The sequence below is a fragment of the Chelonia mydas genome, chromosome 3, assembly GCF_015237465.2.
Source record: "Chelonia mydas isolate rCheMyd1 chromosome 3, rCheMyd1.pri.v2, whole genome shotgun sequence".
NCBI lineage: Eukaryota > Metazoa > Chordata > Testudines > Cheloniidae > Chelonia > Chelonia mydas.
The window spans coordinates 131,990,490-132,012,713 of NC_057851.1; positions in this window are offsets into that span (position 1 = coordinate 131,990,490).

Here is a 22,224-nt window from a genome sequence, read left to right on the forward strand (position 1 = left end):
AAGTGAAAAAGAGGCTTCAGGTGAATGTCTTGGTGAGGTTGGCTGAAAAAGTACATCAGAAAGAGATGAGGATTCATGTCATACAGAGTTTGATTTAGGGTGGGTTCCTATAGGATGTCTGGGGAGTCTGCTACTCTTGAGCTAAGCCTTTGTCTAGTCTGCCTGTGAGAAGCCATGCTTCTTTACCCATGAAACTGGCATTTAATTAGGGCACCTTCTGAACTAAAGAGAGCTTAATTTCTCACAGAGCCATAAGGAGTTGATCCTGAGGGAGTGGAAGGGATGGTCCCTCAGAAAGTCCAAGCCTATCCAAGACACTTAGCAGAGCAATTCCATGCAAAATCTAATAGTGAGAGTGTCATCATCATGAGCTGAAAACAAAACATTGTTCTGACTGGAATTCCTAACAATAAATCTCATTAAAATCAAATTGCTCACAACCCATAATCTCACAAGTGTAATGCAAAAGAGACTACATATAACCATAATGCGTAGGGATGAATAAAACCTCCTTCACATTCCCCATAAGAGTAACAGGTTGAGGCTTCCCACTGGAACTATTTGCTGCTTTGAACCTAGACAGCAGGACTCACCTTTTGGCGACTGTCCAGTCTGTACCAGCAGGTCGACTATGAGGGGGAACAGGGCATACCCCGATGGAGGATAGACAGCAGTGCCTGGTCTCTCAGGGAAAGCAGCTAGAGAGTCACCATGCTGTGTACTATAAAGGATCTAGCCCCATGATGTCCAGGTCACGGAAGAGTGGCAAAAGCTAGCTCTTTGTCTCTAAGAGCACCTTGATTTAATTCACTAAGTTGAAGAGGAGTGAAAGGAGAGAGGGCAGGGAGTCAAATACAAAGAAATTCCTTCTGTGAGGGGAAAATCAATGTTTTATCTCATAAATGTGTCCAGAATCAATCCTCCCACTGACAGCTGAGTGAGAGAGAAATATATCTGTCCCTGAGTTGGTAGACATTCACAATTAAATTCCACTTTTGGGGAATGTGTATGATTCTGTAAATCACTGAGTGACAGGTTCTATTTGAAACTGGCATTTGTATGAAATTATAAATTACCAGTAATTTAGAACAGTCTAAGAGGATAATTTCTTTTAAGGCATAAGCATAGGGAGGCAGAGGTAAATTTGAGCTGTCGGTCTTAAATCTGTATTACCTGATGTAGCGAGGAGGCGTGGCCTTTCTCAGAGGCAGATGCAGAGGGAAGGCCACAAGTCGCCTGGTGGGTGGAACCAGGACGGCCATGCTTCCACGCTGGAAGCAGAGAGGTGGAACTCAGTTGAGAGAGGGAGCTGCCAAAGGAGACAAATGCTTCTTCCCCGCTGTTGGAGTGGGATCCAAGGAGAACTGCTGCCACCCCGAGGACCTGCATGAGCCCTCCAGAGAACCGTGCCACTCCTGACGCTGAGGGGCTGTCACTGCTATCCTTGGTGGTGTATCCAGGGGAGACTGAGGAGAAGCCCTAGCAGCCCAGGGGAATCAGACTACCGTCTGGCTGTGGTGCCACCAGAAACATGGTAAGTGTGTTGCAGGTGGATTCCCTGCTGACCAAGTGTCAGACCACTCTGCCACTGTTAGGGCTCTGGGCTGGGACATGGTGGAGTTGGGTGGGTCTGTGTCCCCCTACCCCTCCACCCAACCCCTGGAGTGGCAGTACTTCCCCTCCATAGGCCAGGAAGCCTCCTCTCCTCAGTCACCTCTGCCTGAGCCCCATAGACTGGGCTTGTTGCTCATCCCTGCCTGACTGCAGGCCAGAGCCCTGACTGTTTGTTGCCTCCCACTACCTGAAAGCTGGGCATATAAACTACTACAGCTCTGTCTGACTGCAGGCCAGAGCCCTGACTGTTTGCTGCCCTGCCCTGCTTGAAGGCTGGGGTCCACTGAGTACTGCTAATTCCCCTTTCCTTTGTTTGTGAGAAGTACTCTAGCAGACCAGACTACGAGGAGGCACGGTCTACACCTCAGTACTGACTGCTTCATTTCTCAGCCTTCACTTTGTAATGAGACAAATCTGTGCCTGGAGTAGAAACAGCAGTATTGCAGCATTATTGTGATATGCAGAATTGCCAGCTAGAGCTGATTGGGTACTTTTAGACTAAGTTTTTGTTGTTGTTGGAAAATGCTGATTTGTCAAAACCAAAACTTCTTTCAGGTCCAGGGTGGAATTTCTAGAGAAAGAGAGGCCAAAATAGCTTATAACCCAGTCGTAAGGCCACTCACCTGGAATGTGGGACATTCCTGGATTCCCACAATATTTTTCTAAAGTGACTTAGATATTTAGGGCTACATTGTCAAAGGAGTTTAGATGCTTGAAGGTGCAGATATGTGACAGTGGAATTTTCAAATAATCCATCAATGATCCTAAGGAGAGTTAATGCCTAACCTTACATAAGCCCTTTTGAAAATCCTGCTAGGTGCTTATCTGCATATTTACATGCCTAAACGCCTTTGAAAATCTAGCCCTTGGGAGTAAAGTGACCATATGTCGTGTTTTGGCAAGGACAGTCCGCTGTTTAAGATCTGTCCTGGATGTCATGACATTTTGGCAAAACTGGGCATTTGTCCTATTTGCTCTTGCCCTATGGAGGTGCAGAGGAACGTTCATGCAAGAGCAAATGGGACAGATGCCCAGTTTTGCCAAAAAAAGTTGTGACATCCGTGCAGTGCTTAATCTGTAATGAGAGAGGTGCTGGGGCTAAGCCCTAGGACAAATTGAGCACTGTCTGGGTGGCCGGAGAGCAGTGGCTGCTGGTGCTGGGGCTCGGGCCAGTGGCTACACCAGGCAACTCATATTCTCTTAGTGCAGAGAGGTGAGCAGAGGGCAGGGGATGAGGGAAATAGAAGCAGAGTGGGTCAGGGAGAGGGACAGAGAGGAGGGGATGGGGAAACCTTCTAGGGCAGAAGGGTCTATATACACCCTGGGTTTCCTGTTTTCAGTGTAGGGAAATATGGTCACCCTACTTAGGATGCTAAGTCCCATTGACAGTTAATGAGTTAAGCTCTTAAGGGTCAAAGTCTTTCTTGAAAATGGGACTTAAGAACACAAATCACTTAGTGCTAGATCCACACAAAAACATAGCTCTTTAACTGCCACCTGAGGTGCCTAAATCCAACATTTAGGAACCACTGACAACATAAAAACCTCCACTTAGTTACTAGCTAACTCAGTTGATGACTACATTTCCTCTGTGAAAATCTCTTAGGTGCCTATGTTTTTGCCAGTGAACATGTGCACAGATGTTTTAGTCTAATGTATAATTAAATATGAATTAGATTAAAAGGACTGGATCCCGGCTCTCCCCATTAGGTGCGGAAAGAGTAGGTTATAGAGTCATTGTCACTCTCTCTCCAACCCATGCATGTTTAAATATTTATACAAAGTGGAACAGGAGAGATTGAGAGCCTGGTTAGGGTACTTTCATGGGACGAGAGGAGACCCTAGTACAGATCCCTTCTCCACACTGGGCAGAGATGATAACTGAACCTGGGTGTCTCATATCCCACATGAGTGCTCTAACCACTAGGCTAAAAGTTAAAAAGGGGAGGAGGGTATAGACACCACCACCACCTCCTCCACCTTTTTTTTTGGCCAAAAACCAGCCTAGGGATTTATGAGTTTGAATCCCAAGTGGAAAGTCTGACCTGGGCTTAGGTGCCTAAGTCCCTTTGAGGGACAGGGCTTAGGACCCACCCTTCTCCTTGACATTTCCTACTGGCTAGCTTAGGTGGCTCCCTGCCCAGTGTGCTGGCTTTTGTGGATCCCATTGTTAGGTGACTCTCTCTCCTTATGCATTGTATAGGGAGGTTGGGTGCCTAATTGACCCAACCTAACTGGCACGTCAAAGTGCATAGCAAAGTCTAAGTCCCTTTGTGGACTAGTTCTTGCACTTTTCAAAATGCTTTATGTAAAGGAAATGTCTCTCAGATCAGTGCAAAGATTTTAAGCGTGACTTCTGTAGCTGAACTTTCATTGTGAAAGCATTAACCTCACTAAAGATCAATGTAGTTAATAGACAGTAACATTTCTTCATTGTATTAGTTATTTTTGAAATATTACATAAATAAATACTGATGAATCAAAGGCTTAAAAAAGTACCCTGTTACTAAACTATAAACAATAAAGAACAACAAAAGGAAAAATAATCTCATCAATTTTCATATCGTTCCTGATTCTGATCTTGCTTATGCAGATGAAAATGAGTTTTAACTCCACTGAAATTAATGGAGTTACAATCCCAGGCCTTCAGCTGGTGTAAATCAGTGTAGGTCCATTAAAATAAATGATGCTACATCAATTTGCACTGCTTGAAGTTTACACCTACACTATGGTAAAACCAGTATCAGTGAGGTCAGAATCAAGCCAATTATGTCTCAAAAGAAAAATGAGCAATGCAAGTATAACAACAACAAATAATACCACATTTCTTTTTAAGACTTAAATTAAGCATAAGCAGGGTTTGACTCTCCTTTTAACTACAGTTAATCGTGGATAATCCATTATAAGAATTTTATCAACACTCAAGGATTCAAAAGCTGTGACTGATTCTTTTTTCTTTAATGTTCTACCTTTTCTGTTTAGGAGAAATTGCAGACAGTGGCTTGCTGTCCAAGTATCAAGTCTGAAATACATAGAGCCTGATTTTGATTTCAGTTACAAAATCCAGGGTTACCTTCACTAAAGGCAGTGAAGGTGCACTGCTATTAATCCAGTGCAAGTGAGACCAAGATCAGGACTCTCGATTCCATGGAACCAATTTTAACTCCTGCTGTTTATTCTCACAAAGTGATTAAACTGAGTTCCATGCAGGTCACTGTGTGGTAGTGGTGGTGCTGGGGTCTCCAGGTTGAGACCTTTCAAACTTACATGGGTATTAGTGATCCTACAGCTCATTAGTGAGCTCTGAGGGCATGTGGAGGGGCCCAAAAAGCAGCACAGAAGGACAGGCCCTTCATTTAGTTGCACTTGTGGGATTTCCTTAGAGATTATTGCACATGTATAATTAGTCATGCTTTCTTCTCTTGAAATGTCCTTACAAATCTCTTCTCCAGAAGGGAAGATTTCTGAATGGAATTTCTGCAGCTTCAAAAACTATCGACATTTTTTCTCTTTGTTACACTGCCCATAGTTTTTTCACAAGAAGGGATGATTTAGTCCCTGAATATTAAATTATATAGAGAGAAGATTTGCAATTTTTATTTCTTTAAGCAGAGCTCAGCAGAGGAAGAAAAAAAACCCAACAACCCAAGGCAGCCATCTAGTGCTTATTATTTATGAATTTAGATTTATAACAAGAACACCTCTCCATTTCCTCTAGGCACCCTTGACATAATTTACAATACAATCATCAAAATATACCATTCATTGCTGCTCCAGCAATTCCATCTAATCCAACTGTCAGAAACCTGGCATATTTAAGAGTGAAACAATCCCCTCTCTACCATTACTAACCGCTCTCATATTTCTCTTGCCTCTTCAAAATCTTAGGGAGAGAAGATGGGCTTTGCAGTTTACCTTTAAGATCAATAAACTGGGGCTATTTCAGACTACACGATACTGCCCAACCCCATCCCATTTTCAGAGATGGAATCACAGGCACTGCACAACCATATGGTCACTCAGAGCCATGGCATTGGGTATGATATAAATACCAAGGCTGATTGATTGATTGCTTCCAGGGGACAGTTACTACAAATAGCACTGATACTGCTCTAACTTGTGCCAGGGGCTGGAATGGCCCACAGGTATCATCCAGGGTCAGAAAGAAAGGTGGCAGAAAGTCACCTGTGCTCTTCCATCACTTCATGTTTGCCAAATTTAGGTCAGAGGCTCAGGATCTGATGATCTAGCCCATGGAGCCAACCTCTGCTCTCATTCTCACTGGTGTTGATGTCAGTGGGGTTGCAATGGTGTAATGGAAACAGAATTTGGAACTGCGGGCTATATTTTAGTCTCAGTTGCACCCACAGCGCTCTCAGAGGTCAATAGGGATGCACAGGTGAAGGTATCAAAGGACAAATTTGTCCATCAGGGCCTCAATCTACAATCCTTGCACACTCAAAATTTCTGTTAACGTCAGTAGGAGAAAAATGTAGGTTCTTGTCCCTAGTGTAAATAAATAAATAAAAAAGGACTCAAGCCTAGAGCCACTGTTGCCTAAAGTGTGCTCCTGATACCGCAGTGCCTGGATCTGGTATTTAGCTCCGATATTTGTCAAACACCACATGGCTCTGCCATGTAAACAAGACCTTTCATCAGTAAGCATTTTCGTATGAGAAGACCATCTTTGTCTCTCCCTTTGGGTGACCTATAATTCAGGGGAAGATGGTGGCTGATGACAGTAATCTGGCACTAGGAAAGCTTCCTGTGGGAGTGAAGTAAATTCCATCATTAAAAATCATAGGGCCACTGTGTATAAACACTGTAGTTATAAAATTGATGAAGCTTTAGTGCAGAAGAAGCGTTGTACAAAACACTTTATCTTGTGTTTTTCCACACAGAATAATATCTGTGCTAGGCAAAGGGCTTTTGGATAACAATTTGTATTTTGCAATCCCTGTGCTGTAAATTATAACATATTGTGAAGTACTGAACATTTAATAAATCTTTAGCTTTAAATACCATTGATATAATAAGCACAGAGCAATGATCTACAAAGTACATAACTTGTCAGCATGTGCAGGGCGAAGCATAATATTTGAACAGTCCCTTTAGTATTTTTAGTTTTCTGTTAAACAGATAAAATTCAATAAAACCACCCACCCCCTTAATGATGTCATTTATTTCACACAACTTCCTATTATAGGTGTGTGACCATAAAAGCACCCCAATGCCAATTGGCACACTGTTGCCATGATATATACTCAAAAGGTGGCATTTAATATATTGCTGGAAAACTAATAACTCACTGATCATTAATATTCTTGTATGATGTATGTATGGTAAACCCAGAAAGGACTTTATAGACATGTGCTGGAAATATGTTCTTAAAATGTGTCTGACAGACAGTGCCTAAGCCATGCCAAATACATTCCAGACAAAGGAATGTGGTGGTTCCCCCTGCTTAAATGCATCGCTGATGTAAATTAAACTAGGTGTGACCAAAGAAAAGCACATTTACATGCAATGTAAACAAAGCCATCAGGAGAGCAAGTGAGGAAAGTAATGTTGATGCGGGAGGGAGGGAAGAGGTGGAGACAGCACCTACGGGAAGCCTGTCTGCCTCTTGAAGCAGGAGCAATGAACTAGGAAAGATATAAGGAGAGAGGAAAAGCCATTTTGGCATCCTTCACCTGTGGAAACAAAGGAACTGAGCATCTGAGCTCTGTGAAGGGTCTTGGCTGGAGAGTCTGGTCAGCCATGCTGGAAAAGATACTTGGTGAAAAACACTTCTTTGAATAAGAGACTCTAGTTTGTTAAATCAGGTTTTAGTCTTAGAAGCATATTTTAACTTTTGTTTGCTTGTAACCCTTTCTATCTTTATTTCTTTTACTTGGTATCGTTTAAATGTATGACTTTTTGTTTATGAAACTTGTTTTACTCTTGATTCAAATTGAGTGTTTGTCAATCCCCCCCCCACTCAAAGTAATTAGCTGCTGGGTTCTGTCTCGATAAGGGAGCAATGAATTTAATAACTTCTGTAAGTGTTCTGCTAGAGGGCTGGACACTACAGAGCAGATGGTTTTGGGGACATTTGGGACTGGGAGGGTGTTGGGATCATCCTGCAAACAGTTATTGGGTGGTGGAAGCCCAGGAGTGACCTGCATGCTTGTATGCTAGCTGTTGGTGTCAAGGCTGTGAGCCACTGAAGCGTGGTATTTCAGGCACCCAGAGGTACAGGGCAGGCAGTGACACAATCCCTTACTAATCTGGGCTGTGACACAAACATGATCTGCAACTTGCACATTGCAATGAATTGAAATAATTCTAGGCATTCATTCCTCTGCACTATATTCTTCTTCTTTATTATTTGTGTTATTGTAGCACCTCAGAGCCCCAGTCCTTGACCAGGACTCCATTGTGCTAGGTCCTGCACAAACACAGAATAAAAAGATGATCCCTGCCCCCAAAGAGTTATAAACTGTTTAACTCTGTCCAAATTTAATAAGAGTGGAAGCTTCTATATTAAGGAACAGAAAGAAATGCAAGGAAAAAAGCCCATGATGGGCCCGATTCTTCCTTTATTTACATCTGTTTTATGCTAGTGTAACTCCATGAGCTCCAATATTTACTCCACAGTCACACCATTGTGAGTGAGACGAGAATCAGACTCCAGGAAGAAACTAGAGACCAAAAAGGAAAAGAAAAGAAATCAGATTGAACAATGAGAATTCTCAGTGTTGCCTGTCAAGATCATAGTACTGTTCAGCAAGGTAAGTATGCACACGCCTAACTTTAAACACTTGAGTAGACTTCATTGGGACTTCACAAGGACTTAAATGTCTTGATGAATCAGGGATTATATTATGTCAAGTAACTGCCATACTTTGCCATTTGCAATCCTATTAATATTTATGGGTGATGTCTCATGTCAGGAAACAATATTGTTTATCATCTCATAAAAAGAGATATGTGCTCATTCTTTTCTGTCAGGCCTGTTGTGGTTGTACCTACAGAGCTGTACAAACAGGATTTTTTTCCCACTTCTTCCAGACTACCAAGATACTTCACACTGAACACAGAAAGATAATAGAATATCACTTTGAGATCATATTTAAATTATCCTGAACCACCTTATCTTGTGGATCCAGTGTTTGGTTTTAAATCTTCACATTTGTGGAGTTGTTCTTTAACTTATGCTGGCCCAGCTATTCTGGATGTCACCTGCCAGTCACGGAATCACTGCTTCTCTTCAAACTGACTTGAAAATTTTTTTTTTAACTTTGGCTTTATTCTCTCTTTTTCTCTCAGGTTTTTAGTAGACTGAAGCTTTTCAAGATCACCCACCTATATATCTCTCTCAAATTCGTCCTCTATTGTATTTTTCCCTTCAGTTTTCTAACTCTTATTTGAATGAGTTTCCTGTTACTTGTCATACAGTTCCACAGTGTTCTTCGGATTTTTGCTTTGCCTACCTATTCATACATCCTGGTTGTCTCCGCTTTCTAATTCACTGCTCGACACTGAGCTGATGGTTTTAAGTTTCTGTTCACTCTCATGCCAGATTTCCTTTTCAGATCTAGCATCAATTTCTGACATAGTCGCTTTTGCTATTTTCAGTCATTAACAGAGGCTGCTCTAGCTATAGGCAAACTAAGCAGCTGTCCATGACAGCAGGTTTCTGAGGATGGCAGTTTTCTGGGACTGTAGACCTGCGTCTTTAGGGCTGCCAATAGGTTGATCTATCTTGTGACCCCTATACCCAGCCTGTTGTCTGGGGCTGTCTCCTGTTTTTGAGGCCTCTCAGCCTGGGCACAGGCTCCCTCCAGGGTTGATATTGGGAGCTTTTACCCCGCTCTGGGCAGCATTATAGTTGCTGAAGTATGGAGCAGGGGTTGCACTGGGAATGACTGATGCCCATCACCGCCCTATTGGGGCTCAGCCTGGCTTGCGGGAACCAGCTCAGAGCCAGGTGAGAGCCTCAGGTGCCCTGGCTTTCTCTACCCCCCACACCAGTTCAGCTTTCCACCTTGGTTCATTCCATGGCGGTGGGAGATGAGGCTGGTGGGGCTGCCTGAGAGAGAGAGTAGTCACCAATCAGCTGGGGCTCCAAGGAGCAGGAAGTGGCTACCAGCCAGGCTTTTGGGGAAAATGCTACTGCCCCTCCCCAGCTGCTCTCTGCCCCCAGCATAGATAAGATGGTGGCTGTGTGTGTGGCACAAGTATCAAGTAACTCAGGCCTGCTCCTGAGTCCTGGCTGCAGCCATCAGCACCAGCTTCTGGCATGAGACAGGCATAGAATCAGGCCCGCCGATGGGGAGGGGGGCAATTGCCATGGGGCCGAGGCGATTTAAAAGGGCCTGGGGGCCCCAGCCACCACTGGCAGTGCAGCAGGGCTAAGGCAGGCTTCCTGCCCGCCCCAGCTCCGCACCGCTTCCGGAAGCGGCCAGCATGTCCCTGCGGCCCCTGGGTAGGGGGTCTCTGAACACTTCCCCCGCCCTGAGCACCGACTCTGCAGCTCCCATTGGCTGGGAACTGCGGCCAAAGGGAGCTGCAGGGGCGGTGCCAGTGGGCAGCGGCACGCAGAGACCCTCCGGGCCCCCTGCCTAGGACCTGCTGCCACAGGGGTGTGCCGGTCACTTTCGGGAGCTTTTCTGAGATAAGCACCGACCCTCTGACCCCCTCCTGCACCGCAACCCCTTGCACCAGCCTAGAGCCTGCCCCCAAACTCCCTCCCAGAGCCCGCACCCCCTCCCGCACCCAATCTCCCTCCCAGAGCATGCACCCCCTCCCGCACATCAACCCCCTGCCCCAGCCCGGTGAAAGTGAGTGAGGGTGGGGTAGAGTGAGCGATGGAGGGAGGGGGGATGGAGTGAGCAAGGGGTGGGGCCTTGGAGAAGGGGCGGGACAGGGGCATGGTCTAACTGAGAGAGTGGGGCAAAGGTCTTTGGGTTTGCGTGATTAGACAGTTGGCAACCTTACCAGGCAGGCATGTGGAAGCCCTGGCCATGCCGGAAAAGCTCGCTGGACACCAGCCAGCACAGGCTCAGCACTGCCCAAATGTCAGGTGGACCGCGGGTGTGGCTTGTGCGTGCATGGGAGGCCTATTGACTGTTCTGCCTTGGGGCCCGGAGTTGTTGTCAGCGCGCCTGCATAGAATCATAGGACTGGAAGGGACCTTGAGAGGTCATCTAGTCTAGTCCTCTGCAGTCATGGCAGGTCTAAGTATTATCTAGACTGTTCCTGACAGATGTTTGTCTAACCTGTTCTTAAAAAATCTCCAATGATGGAGATTGCACAACCTCCCGAGGCAATTTATTCCAGTGCTTAACCACCCTGACAGGAAGTTTTTCCGAACGTCCAACCTAAACCTCCCTTGCTGCAATTTAAGCCCATTACTTCTTGTCCTATCCTCAGAGGTTAAGCAAAACAATTCTTCTCCCTCCTCCTTGTAACAACCTTTTATGTACTTGAAAACTGTTATCATGTCCCCTCTCAGTCTTCTCTTTTTCAGACTACCTTAACTCAGTTTTTTCAATCTTCTGTCATAGGTCATGTTTTCTAGATCTTTAATCATTTTTGTTGCTCTTCTCTGGACTTTGTCCAATTTGTCCACATCTTTCCTGAAATGTGGTGCCCAGAACTGGACACAATACTCCACTTGAGGCCTAATTAGTGCAGAGCAGACAGAAGAATTACTTCTCGTGTCTTGCTTACAACACTCCGGCTAATACATCCCAGAAGGATGTTCTCTTTTTGCAACAGCGTTATACTGTTCACTCATATTTAACTTGTGGTCCATTATGACCAACAGATCCCTTTCCACAGTAATCCTTCCTAGGCAGTCATTTCCCATTTTGTATGTGTGCAATTGATTGTTCCTTCCTAAATGGAGTACTTAGCTAGGGCGGGCAGGAAGCCTTCTTTAGCCCCGCTGCACTGCCAGTGGCGGCTGGGGCCCCCAGGCCCTTTTAAATCGCCTCGGCCCCATGGCAATTGCCCCCCTCCCCATCGGCAGGCCTGATTCTATGCCTGTCTCATGCCAGAAGCTGGTGCTGATGGCTGCAGCCAGGACTCAGGAGCAGGCCTGAGTTGCTTGATACTTGTGCCACACACACAGCCACTATCTTATCTATGCTGGGGGCAGAGAGCAGCTGGGGAGGGGCAGTAGCATTTTCCCCAAAAGCCTGGCTGGTAGCCACTTCCTGCTCCTTGGAGCCCTAGCTGGTTGGTGACTACTCTCTCTCTCAGGCAGCCCCACCAGCCTCATCTCCCACCGCCATAGAGTGAACCAAGGTGGAAAACTGAACTGGTGTGGGGGGTAGAGAAAGCCAGGGCACCTGAGGCTCTCACCTGGCTCTGAGCTGGTTCCCGCAAGCCAGGCTGAGCCCCAATAGGGCGGTGATGGGCATCAGTCATTCCCAGTGCAACCCCTGCTCCATACTTCAGCAACTATAATGCTGCCCAGAGCGGGGTAAAAGCTCCCAATATCAACTCTGGAGGGAGCCTGTGCCCAGGCTGAGAGGCCTCAAAAGCAGGAGACCAGCCCCAGACAACAGGCTGGGCATAGGGGTCTCAAGATAGATCAATCTATTCGCAGCCCTAAAGGCGCAAGTCTACAGTCCCAGAAAACTGCCATCCTCCGAAATCTTATTGAACTTCATCCTATTTACTTCAGACCATTTCTCCAGTTTGTCCAGATCATTTTGAATTTTAATCCTATCCTCCAAAGCACTTGCAACCCATCCCAGCTTGGTGTAGTCCGCAAACTTTATAAATGTACTTTCTGTGCCATTCTCTAAATCATTGCTGAAGATATTGAACAGAACCGGACCCAGAACTGATCCGTGTGCGATCCCACTCATTATGCCCTTCCAGCATGACTGTGAACCACTGATAACTACTCTCTGAAAATGGTTTTGCACCCACCTTATAGTAGCTCCATGTAGGTTGCATTTCACATTTCAGCCACGAGCCCAGCGACCTGCCTGGCTCCATGTTGGTGCCCATGCCGCTCCGCATCTGGCCCTTGCAACCTCTGCTGCCTGGACAGGCCTCAGACCCTGCCCCAGCTCCTAGTTCCACCCTGACCTGCAACTGCAGCCGCTGCTTCAATTCCACTGTGTCTGGGCTCTGGAGGCGCTGCCACTACCCTGGCTATCAGCAAGGAGCTCACCTGGAAAGGTGCAGTGGGGTGGACTGGGAGGTGTGGGTCTTGCTGAGGACTAGGCCAGGAGCAGGGGGCAGAATAGGGGCAAATAGTGGTTCAGAGGCTGATATGTGAGGCTGAACTGGGGGAGTCAGGTGCAAAGCCATGCCAGAAGTGTGGGGGCTGAGGTGCATCGAACCCCACTCTTCCACTGGGAAGGAGCCTGCCCCTGTGTTAGGGGGATCAGCAACCCCAGCCTGGGTGGCTTTATGCAAGGTGAGGGGGTCTGCCCTGCCCATTAAATGGGCCTGACAGGTTGGGAGCTGCCCCTTGCCCATGCCCAAGACCTGCTGGGTTGAGCTGAGTGCCTCCAGAGGAAGGAACTATTGCTGTCCAGGGGTGCTGACCTGGGGAGTGCTCCCATCTCGAGCTCTGGGCAGCTTGTGCCAACCCTTCTGGAAAGGGTTATTGAAAAGGGCAAAAACAGCTGGGGAATTGCCAAGTCAGGGTGTGGGTCTCAGCAGCTTGCAAGGCCTAGTGCTGAGGCCCAGGGGACTTTCATCCTGGCCTGGCTCAGCCCACCTGGGTTTCAGACTGTTCCCACTCCAGAGGGAGCGGGGAGTCTGTCACCAGGGCCCAGTGCCCTCTGCAGTCCCAGGACCCGTTCTGTCCTATCAGCCACCAACCATCTGCACTTGGTTTGGGTGTGTGTGTGTGTGTGTGTGCGGGGGGAGCAGCAGCAGCAGAAGTGCTGGGGTCTGTCGTTTACTTCTGTAGGCGTAGGGGGAGATGACACACTGAAATTTTGCCTAGGGCGGCAGATTGTCTTAAGTAGTCTCTGACCATTAGTTTAAACTTTATCTTATTATAAGCCTATTTTCCAACAGTGTCTCCATTATTTGTATAGAAAACATTACATTGTATTATTGGATTATATATTAGGCAAATCCAGGCTCATGGTGAATAATGACCATAACAGGCAAACGGCAGATTGTGAGTTTTAGACAGTTTAAACACATCACCTGAATTTTAATAAGTACATGATCAAAATTGTTTTGAAAATATAGTTTACTGATCTGGTCATCTTTCATTCAGAGCTCATCTACTGTGTGAATGTGTGTTAAGGGGTGCTTTTAAAATTCAGTCACTTGAGTCAACTATCCCCTGCACTAATAAAGGTTAATAGACTTCAGGCCAGCGAAATGCAGTTTCACAGACTTAAATAAAAGCCTTTCAGCCTATCATGAGGATTGATGTTGCCCATTAGTTGTGGTTTCTCTGTTTAATGCCTATCCTCCAATTCATGGCAGGAGTTGACCCGCAGTCCAATACCTACAATAGCTTGTTCCAACTTAAATATTCTTCTCCACTAAAGGTAGTCCACATCAAAACAAAAGACTGGCATGATGTTCCCCTCTCAATGTTGGTTGCAGTGGCCAATTCCTTAATTGCATTGGTGTCATATAGCACAGTGTCTACATTTCCATTCTGGTTGTTCTGGTTTGGTTTCCTAGGAATTTGGATGGAGTGTGCCGCACACATACCTCATTTACTGATTTATGTGAAGAAAAAAGCACTACTAATTAAGTTCTCTGTTACTCTCAGGTTTTAGCAACACTCTTGTTTAAGGAATAATACAGGATAACGACTACAATTTTTGGAAGATTATAGCACACCTTGGATGGTGTTCACTAACGTATGAAGTTAAGAGGTCTATTTAATCAAAAATAGTTGTTCTGTCGGCACTTTATTGTGCTTTATTCACAATTAATCTAATTCACTTCCTTTCTAATTCTACAGACTTCCATGGAATGAGACTAGGATGAAGTAGGCCCATTGTGTGGGGGGACAATTGTAAATTATTAACGCAATAAAACAGCAAAAACCATACTGTAACTAATGTGTTCTGCTTTGTGAGGTTATGCAGTTGACTATTGCTGCTGGGTTTTTATTAATTAAAATCCTCCTGCAGTCAGTGATCAAAGACAAAACATGTGACTATGTTGTTTGATTGCTATATTTAAAATTCAGCATTTGCTTCAGCTTTGCTCAATACCATTTCCTTTTTTATGTTTGTCCAACTACAAAAATTGCATTAAATACACCTTAGCTTGGTAACTACGCCAGCCTTTTTGAAGTACAGTTTTGCCACTCAGGGTGGAGTCAGCTGATAGACAGGGATTCCCCAAAGGCCTGAAATGAGGTGCACACAGAAGCCCTGATGTTGCGGTAGAGGTCAAATTCAATGTGAATATGATGGGGTGTATAAATCCCATATTGAGCAGGCAAGCGTTAATGAACTGCTCTGGGATCAAGCAGCCCTCCCCCTCTCCCCCTCCTCCCCCCCACCCCCACACACCTGCAAGATGTGTCAGGCCTGGAGAGAAATTGTAAAAGAGAAAAGCCCAGTTTAACTGGTGGCGGATCTGGTAGGAGAGCAGATCTTCAGTCCCCAGCTCCTAAAGAGATCCTGGATGAGGGCAGGAGCTGTTCAAGTGACCCCTTTCAAGAGAAAGAAGGGCCTGAGGCTGAACCATTACTTTGGGACTATTACTAGAGATTTGCCAGCGGGCATTGAATGGGGCTATAGGATACCATAGGCTTTCTGAATGAAGAAAGTCCTACCATGCTATGTGTGTTCATTTCTGTTTGGTTTTGCTTCTGATCTTTGATAGCCCCGGAAAGGGTAGACTTTAACAGATTTAGTCAGAGGGCTGTCTCCCATAACTGGGACCTGTGCTCTTGGCCACCTGGAGATTGAAGACTGAAGGCTGTGTGAGCTCAGAATGCTGTCACACCCTTTGGGGGCACCCTAGGGGAACCAACCCCATGACAGTGACCTTTTACAATTTCAAGACAAGATCAATTCCAGGACTCCACATAATACTGCCCCTATGTTCTATTCACTGTTGTGTGAAGATTATACCTGCATGGGTACTATTTGAAGGCCATGGTCATATTTTGCATTGAGCTAGATCATATGTTTCTGGAGACTTGACTGCTTATAGTCAGGGATAGAGCAGAAAGAAGCTGGCAGATGGGAATATGGTAACAGAGCAGAGTTGCTAGGTGTAAGGAAAACTCTCACAGACAGTGAGCGGAAGACTAACAGAGTATCTGATTGTTCATTTATCATGGACAGACTATTTCTTAGGTAGGAAAATACAGAAGAAACAAGTCATGAAGCAACAAATTGCTGATTTGAACAAATAAATTGAAGAATGAGTGTGCACAGTAAAATTCAGCTTGATTTGCTGAGATGAGCTTGAAATACCTTGATTGTTTTAGAACCACTGTAATAGAAAAGGAAGCCCAAAATAAAAACTTGTCAAATAAAAATGAGAAGTAGTAGAATTTGGAAGCAGCATTTGTTCCAGGTCGTTGCTAACAAGAGGTAAAGGAACTGAAAGCAGGTTTTGAAATGGCTTGGGTCAAAATGGAAAAGTGAACCTTCTTCTGATAAAACTTTTGAAAAGTTGAACACCTGAGTTACAAGTGACCTCTAGCTCCTACAACAGTGGATACCAGCCCAGCCCTATTTCAGGCTGCTCTAAGTTACGCTAGGAGGCCAGGCTGGCACACAGCCAGCCCAGAAGTAGTGGGCTGCCATGAGTGTTCCTCAGCAATAGCTGAGAATCTGGGCCAGGTTATCTGACAGCTTTCAAGAAATTAAAAAAAAAATCTCATAATGTATAGTTTGCTGAGTTGAAGAAACTGTGGCCCACAAAAGGCATTACACTTCAGCTACTTTAGGGAAGAAAACAGAATGGTTTAATAGACTGAGCTCATTTTGTGTCAAGAAGTCACTTAACTTGCTTTCCCATTTGCTTCAGTTTCCCCTCTTGTGACTATACTTCAGTGGTCAGCAAACTGATTTTTGAACACAAGATGTAGACTGTACAAGCAGTAAGGTAAGTAATTTAAGATCCCCTTGGGTGAAAGGTTGTCATCATCATCATCATGGAGGAAGCATCGCCTCACAAACCGTATGAATGAGAGAAAATACATATATTTTCTTCTAATAGGAACACCTCTGAGAGTGACACTGAAGTTATTACAGTAGGACAGCCTTTTGCTTATTTATGCTCAACCCCTTCATTTAACTGTCAACTGCTGTCCACTATGATGAGAAATCTATTTATAAAGCAGTGGCTAAGAGCCTGATCCAAAGGCTATTGAAGTCAATGGGAATCTTTCTGCTGGCTTAGTTGGGCTTTGAATCACTCCCTAAGTCAGGGGTGGGAAAACTTTTTGGGCCGAGGGCCACATCTGGGTGGGGAAATTGTCTGCAGGACCGGGGCACGGGGCTGGGGTGTGGGAGGGAGTGTGGGGTGTGTGGGGGGGTGCGGTGTGCAGGAATAGGCTCAGGGCAAGGGATTGGGGCAGAGGAGGGGTGCGGGGTGTATGAGGGGCTCAGGGAAGGGGGTTGGGGTGCAGGAGGGGTGCGGAGTGCAGGAGGGGGCTCAGGGCAGGGGTGCAAGAGGGGTACAAGAGAGGTGTGGGTGTGGCAGGGGGCTCAGGGCAGGGGGTTGGGGTGCACGGGGGTGCAGGGTGCAGCAGGGAGCTCAGGACAGGGAGTTGAGGTGCAGGAAAGGTACAGGGTGCTGCAGGGGGCTCAGGGCAGGGAGTTGGGGTGCACGGGGTGCTATGCTTCAACTTCTGTGCTTGCCATGTGCAGTTTCATTGGTATTTGCTCATGTTTGCCTGACAGTGGGAAAAAGCATCAGGCCTGATGTTATCAAAGGAAATATAAAGACATTCTATAGGTGATCAAGCTCTGTATTGCCCACATAACTCTAAAACTCTGGTCTAGTTGTTATCTGGAAATTAAATACGCTCTGTAGGCCAGATTATTCATAGATATTTAGGTCAGAAGGGACCATTATGATCATCTAGTCTGACCTCCTGCACAATGCAGGCCATATAATTTCACCCACCACTCCTGCGAAAAACCTCTCATCTATGTCTGAGCTATTGAAGTCCTCAAATCGTGGTTTAAAGACTTCAAGGAGCAGAGAATCCTCCAGCAAGTGACCTGTGCCCATGCTACAGAGGAAGGTGAAAAACCCCCAGGGCGTCTTCCAATCTGCCCTGGAGGAAAATTCCTTCCTGACCCCAAATATGGTGATCAGCTAAACCCTGAGCATATGGGCAAGATTCACCAGCCAGATACTACAGAAAATTCTTTCCTGGGTAACTCAGATCCCACCCCATCTAATATCCCATCACAGGCCATTGGGCCTATTTACCATGAATATTTAATTACCAAAACCATGGTATCCCATCATACCATCTCCTCCATAAACTTATCAAGTTTAATCTTAAAGCCAGATAGATCTTTTGCCCCCACTGCTTCCCTGAATTACTGAATTCATAGATTCTTTTGTGATCAGACTTAGCTCTTTTTCTCAATCTCTGTATATTTATTGTATGTTCAGTAGCTTAAAAATATTGCAAAAACTTAGAATATTTGAAATCATTACACCTCAAATTGGTGCTGATCTAGCAAAGCACTTAAGAGCACGTTTTAACTGTAACCATGAGACATGAATGAGACTGCACATGTTTGTTGGTAAGTCCTCAGTGGCGCCTCTGATCTCTTCACATCTGAAGCAAATGAACTTCACCCAAAGATGTCGTGAAAAGTCAAAACCAGGAGTCTGGACTGTTGGGTCTGTCACAAGACAGGCATTGACTAAGCTTGTTCTTGCCAGCTAGTATGCCATCTTGCAGTGATATCAGGGTTCCTTAGGGGAATTGCCCAAAATGGGGTGCCTTGAGCTGAGACTGTAGCTCAGTGAATTAAACACATCTTTAGACATGTGACATATCTTTCACTTTCAGGAGCAGGTTCTGCAGGGCAGCGTGTCACCTGATGTCAGGAAGGGCAATATTGGATAGGATCAGCAGCCAGGACAGGTTGGTTGATCTCATGGTACCTGTTGTTATATGTACTGTTTCATTCAGCTGAATATCTACTAGTCCTGTGTGAAAAGAACTGAGCCGTACTAGCTACAAAATAGCAGAAGGCAAGCCCAGACTTTCTTAGAGTATGTTGACCCTTGTAGCTAGAGGTCTAATTCCCAACTATAAGGAGACATAACCATGCTAGCTCTCATTGACCTAAAAGTAGAATGTAGCAGCATCAGCTATGGGATGGGCTAGCCACGCCGAGAATCTCTAACTGACACATGCTTGGGATGGCTAATCTGTCGTGTTGCTGCGGCTACGTTCTATCTGTAAGACACTAGTTCGATTAGAACTAGCTCAAGTATGTCTCCTCGAGCTGGGAATCACACCCTGAGTTCCAAGTGTAAATGCATCCTTAATGTCTACACATTGCTTCCCCAGACAGAACCAGCTGATTTGCTGATCAGGTTATTTTTTGGTCTTTTATTTTCAGCAAGGTCTTGGTAAGGTGTTCCTTAAAAGTAAAGATACGGTCCAGGGTAACACCTAGATACTCAGACTTTGGGTCCTGATCCAGCTTGTGTCCATTCCGGAAGATATTGAGCTGTTTATTTGCTTTTCTGTGGTATAGATGAAAGCAGCTGGAAACTGTCTTTTTGGTAGTAGGTTTAAGTCTACATGTTTTACGATAGTGAATACAATAGCCATCCCTTTTTCATTTCAGAATTCAGAACCTCGTCAAGGTAACTAATATTCTGGTCCTGTACTGCCAGACAGATGTCATCTGAATAGATAAAATGTTCGGCAATGGTGTTGGGAAGGATATTTATGAAGAGGTTAAGAAGTGTCAGTGCTAGAACTGAGCCTCCAGTAGACCATTGTTTTCGGACCTCTAGGAGCTGTTTTTCTGTCCAAGTAAAACTTGGAACTGGCAGCCTATCACCAATGGTTCCACAACAACAACCCACTTCGATAGCTTCAAAGATAATTTTTACGGCAGGTCTGTGTGCCTGACTGTATCTTATTTAGCAGTAACATCTAGGACTAGTGCGCACATCTTCTGCCTGGTCTGGAAACCATTCTCGGTGGTGGTAGTGAGGGCAATTCTCTGAAGGAAAAGCCTTTCAAGTGATGTGTACAGGCATCTTGAGTCATTGAGTAAGGGTCCTGGATTAAGAGCTGGTGAAGAGAAAGGAAAAAATGTTGGAATAAATGGTCAGTTTTTAAATATAGATTAGGGTGACCAGATGTCCGATTTTATAGGGACGGTCCTGCTTTTGGGGGCTCTTTCTTATATAGGCACCTATTACCCCGTCCCGATTTTTTAACACTTGCTATCTGGTCACCCTACCATAGAAGCAGGTTAATAGTGTACAAGAACTTTTTTAGTACAAGAACTGGGGCACAACTAATGAAATTAGTGGGCAACAAATTTAAACCTGATCCAAGGAAATGCTTTTTTACATGACACAAAATTTACCTGCAAAAATCATTGCTACATATCATAAAGGCCAAGAGTTTAATAACATTTTAAAAGATTAGTCTTTGTGGTGGAAAAGAATATTATTACGATTGCATTACCTAGATATAAAAATGTATTTATCAATCCTCATGCTTCAAGACATAAAGTATCAATTACTCTGGGTTAGAAAGTGCTTTCTGCCATAGGCAAGCTGCTACAGACTGAATGTTATGGTGGTTCACACCTTCTGAAACTTGTTGTTTATATATCTATTATGGTAGAACCCAAACTGGGGCCCACTGGAAACTCCTTTGTGCTAGGAGATGTACAAATACATAGGTAGACATGAACACTGCTCTGAAAATCATTGTCAAAGACAAGACACTGGTTTAAGTGAACCACTGGTTTGATCTAGCCTGGCAAGTCTTCTGTTAATAAATTCATAGCTCCAAAATGAGGTAGTCACCATTACTGACACAATGATCAATTTCACAGCATTGGAAATGGCGTTCACATCAGCTCACCTATCACAAATGCTAACACCTGCCTTCAAAGATGCATGTAAATTCTCATTCAGCCATCTCTTTTGGAACTCTACAATCTCTATAACAGATTCATTCCCCTTAGAATTCATTGATACATTTACCTAATTACTTGCTGTTAATGGACTATTGGTGTGATTTCAGGGATCAGCTGTTACATAAAGGAAATTATTAGTTGAACTGACCTATTCAATAAGACCATTTTAAATGATTTATGCTCAGAGGAGAGAAAAGTTAAAATCTTGGTCCTCCTGCAAAGACAGTGATTACTGTAGTCATTGCCAACAGTTAAACCCAATGTCTGTGTGTAAAATGGCTAACATTAACCTTTATTTTTTAAAAAACTGGCCTTTGCAAAGAGATAGTGTTATCTTACTTTGTAGTTAGTGTAAGGAATACCTAGAGATTAAAGCACAGGGAACTTCCCTTTCTCTCCCTGGCTTGGGTAAATTGCACTCGTGCACAGCTTACTGTCCTCTATAGCTGGTATAATGAGTGCTTCCCCTCCAGCTTCAACCTATTTTAACCACTGAGATAACATATTACTATAATAATGTTAATCACTTGCAAAGCCTCATTGCTCCCTTCATTTTCTTCCCTCCATCTCATCTTCAAGTCTTTCTTTGCTGTCATCTATGCCCCAAAAGACCCCTATGCCTCAAATGACCGCCTTAACATAACGCTCCAGTTATTCATGCTCTCTTCACATAAGAATCTCTGGGTGAAATTCTGACCCCACTGAATTCAATGACAGAACTCCCTATGTCTTCTCTTAGACCTGCAAATGCTAAGGGCTTGTCTACACTTGAAATACTATAGCTGCAGCTGCTCAGCTGCAGTGCTTCAACGTAGACACTACCTGTGCTGACAGGAGGGGTTCTTCCAATGGTGTAGGTAATCCACCTCCCCAGGAGATGGTATGTAGGTTGACAGAAGAATTCTTCCGTTAACCTAATGCGGTCTACACAGGGACTTAGATCAACTATGTAGCTCAGGGGTGTGGATTTTTCACACCCCTGGTGAGCATAGTTAAACTGACATAATTTTTTAGGGTAGACCAGGCCTAACTCACATAAACATAATTCTGTCACCACTCCCATGTATCTGTCAAAAGTCGAAGTTATCACCATCCTTCGGTTTCTCTGATTCTTTTGATCCAGCTTTGTGTTTTAAATTGCGGGCTCCTTGAGGCAGGGTCATAACTTGTGCAGTGCTCCTTCCCCACTCACCAATGCATTAGAGCAACTCAGAGCCAAGTATCCAGGCTGTGCTCTGCTGCTCAGGATTTGAGTTTAAGTCGTATGGGAAGTTTTAGCTTGGAGCCTCTGAACTGGAATTAATTTCATCCACAGCAAACTTAGATAGGGTGAAATTTTGTTTATAGAGAAGTAAAATGAGAATCTGGAATTATTTTAGGGCATGGCAATATGCAGATTACAATTCTGGTTATACTTGTTTCCACTTATAATAAAATTGTTCTGTGAATATATGCGTAAGAGGATTTTCAAGAAGTACCTTGCACCAGAGGTGCGGAAAGCATTTTAAAA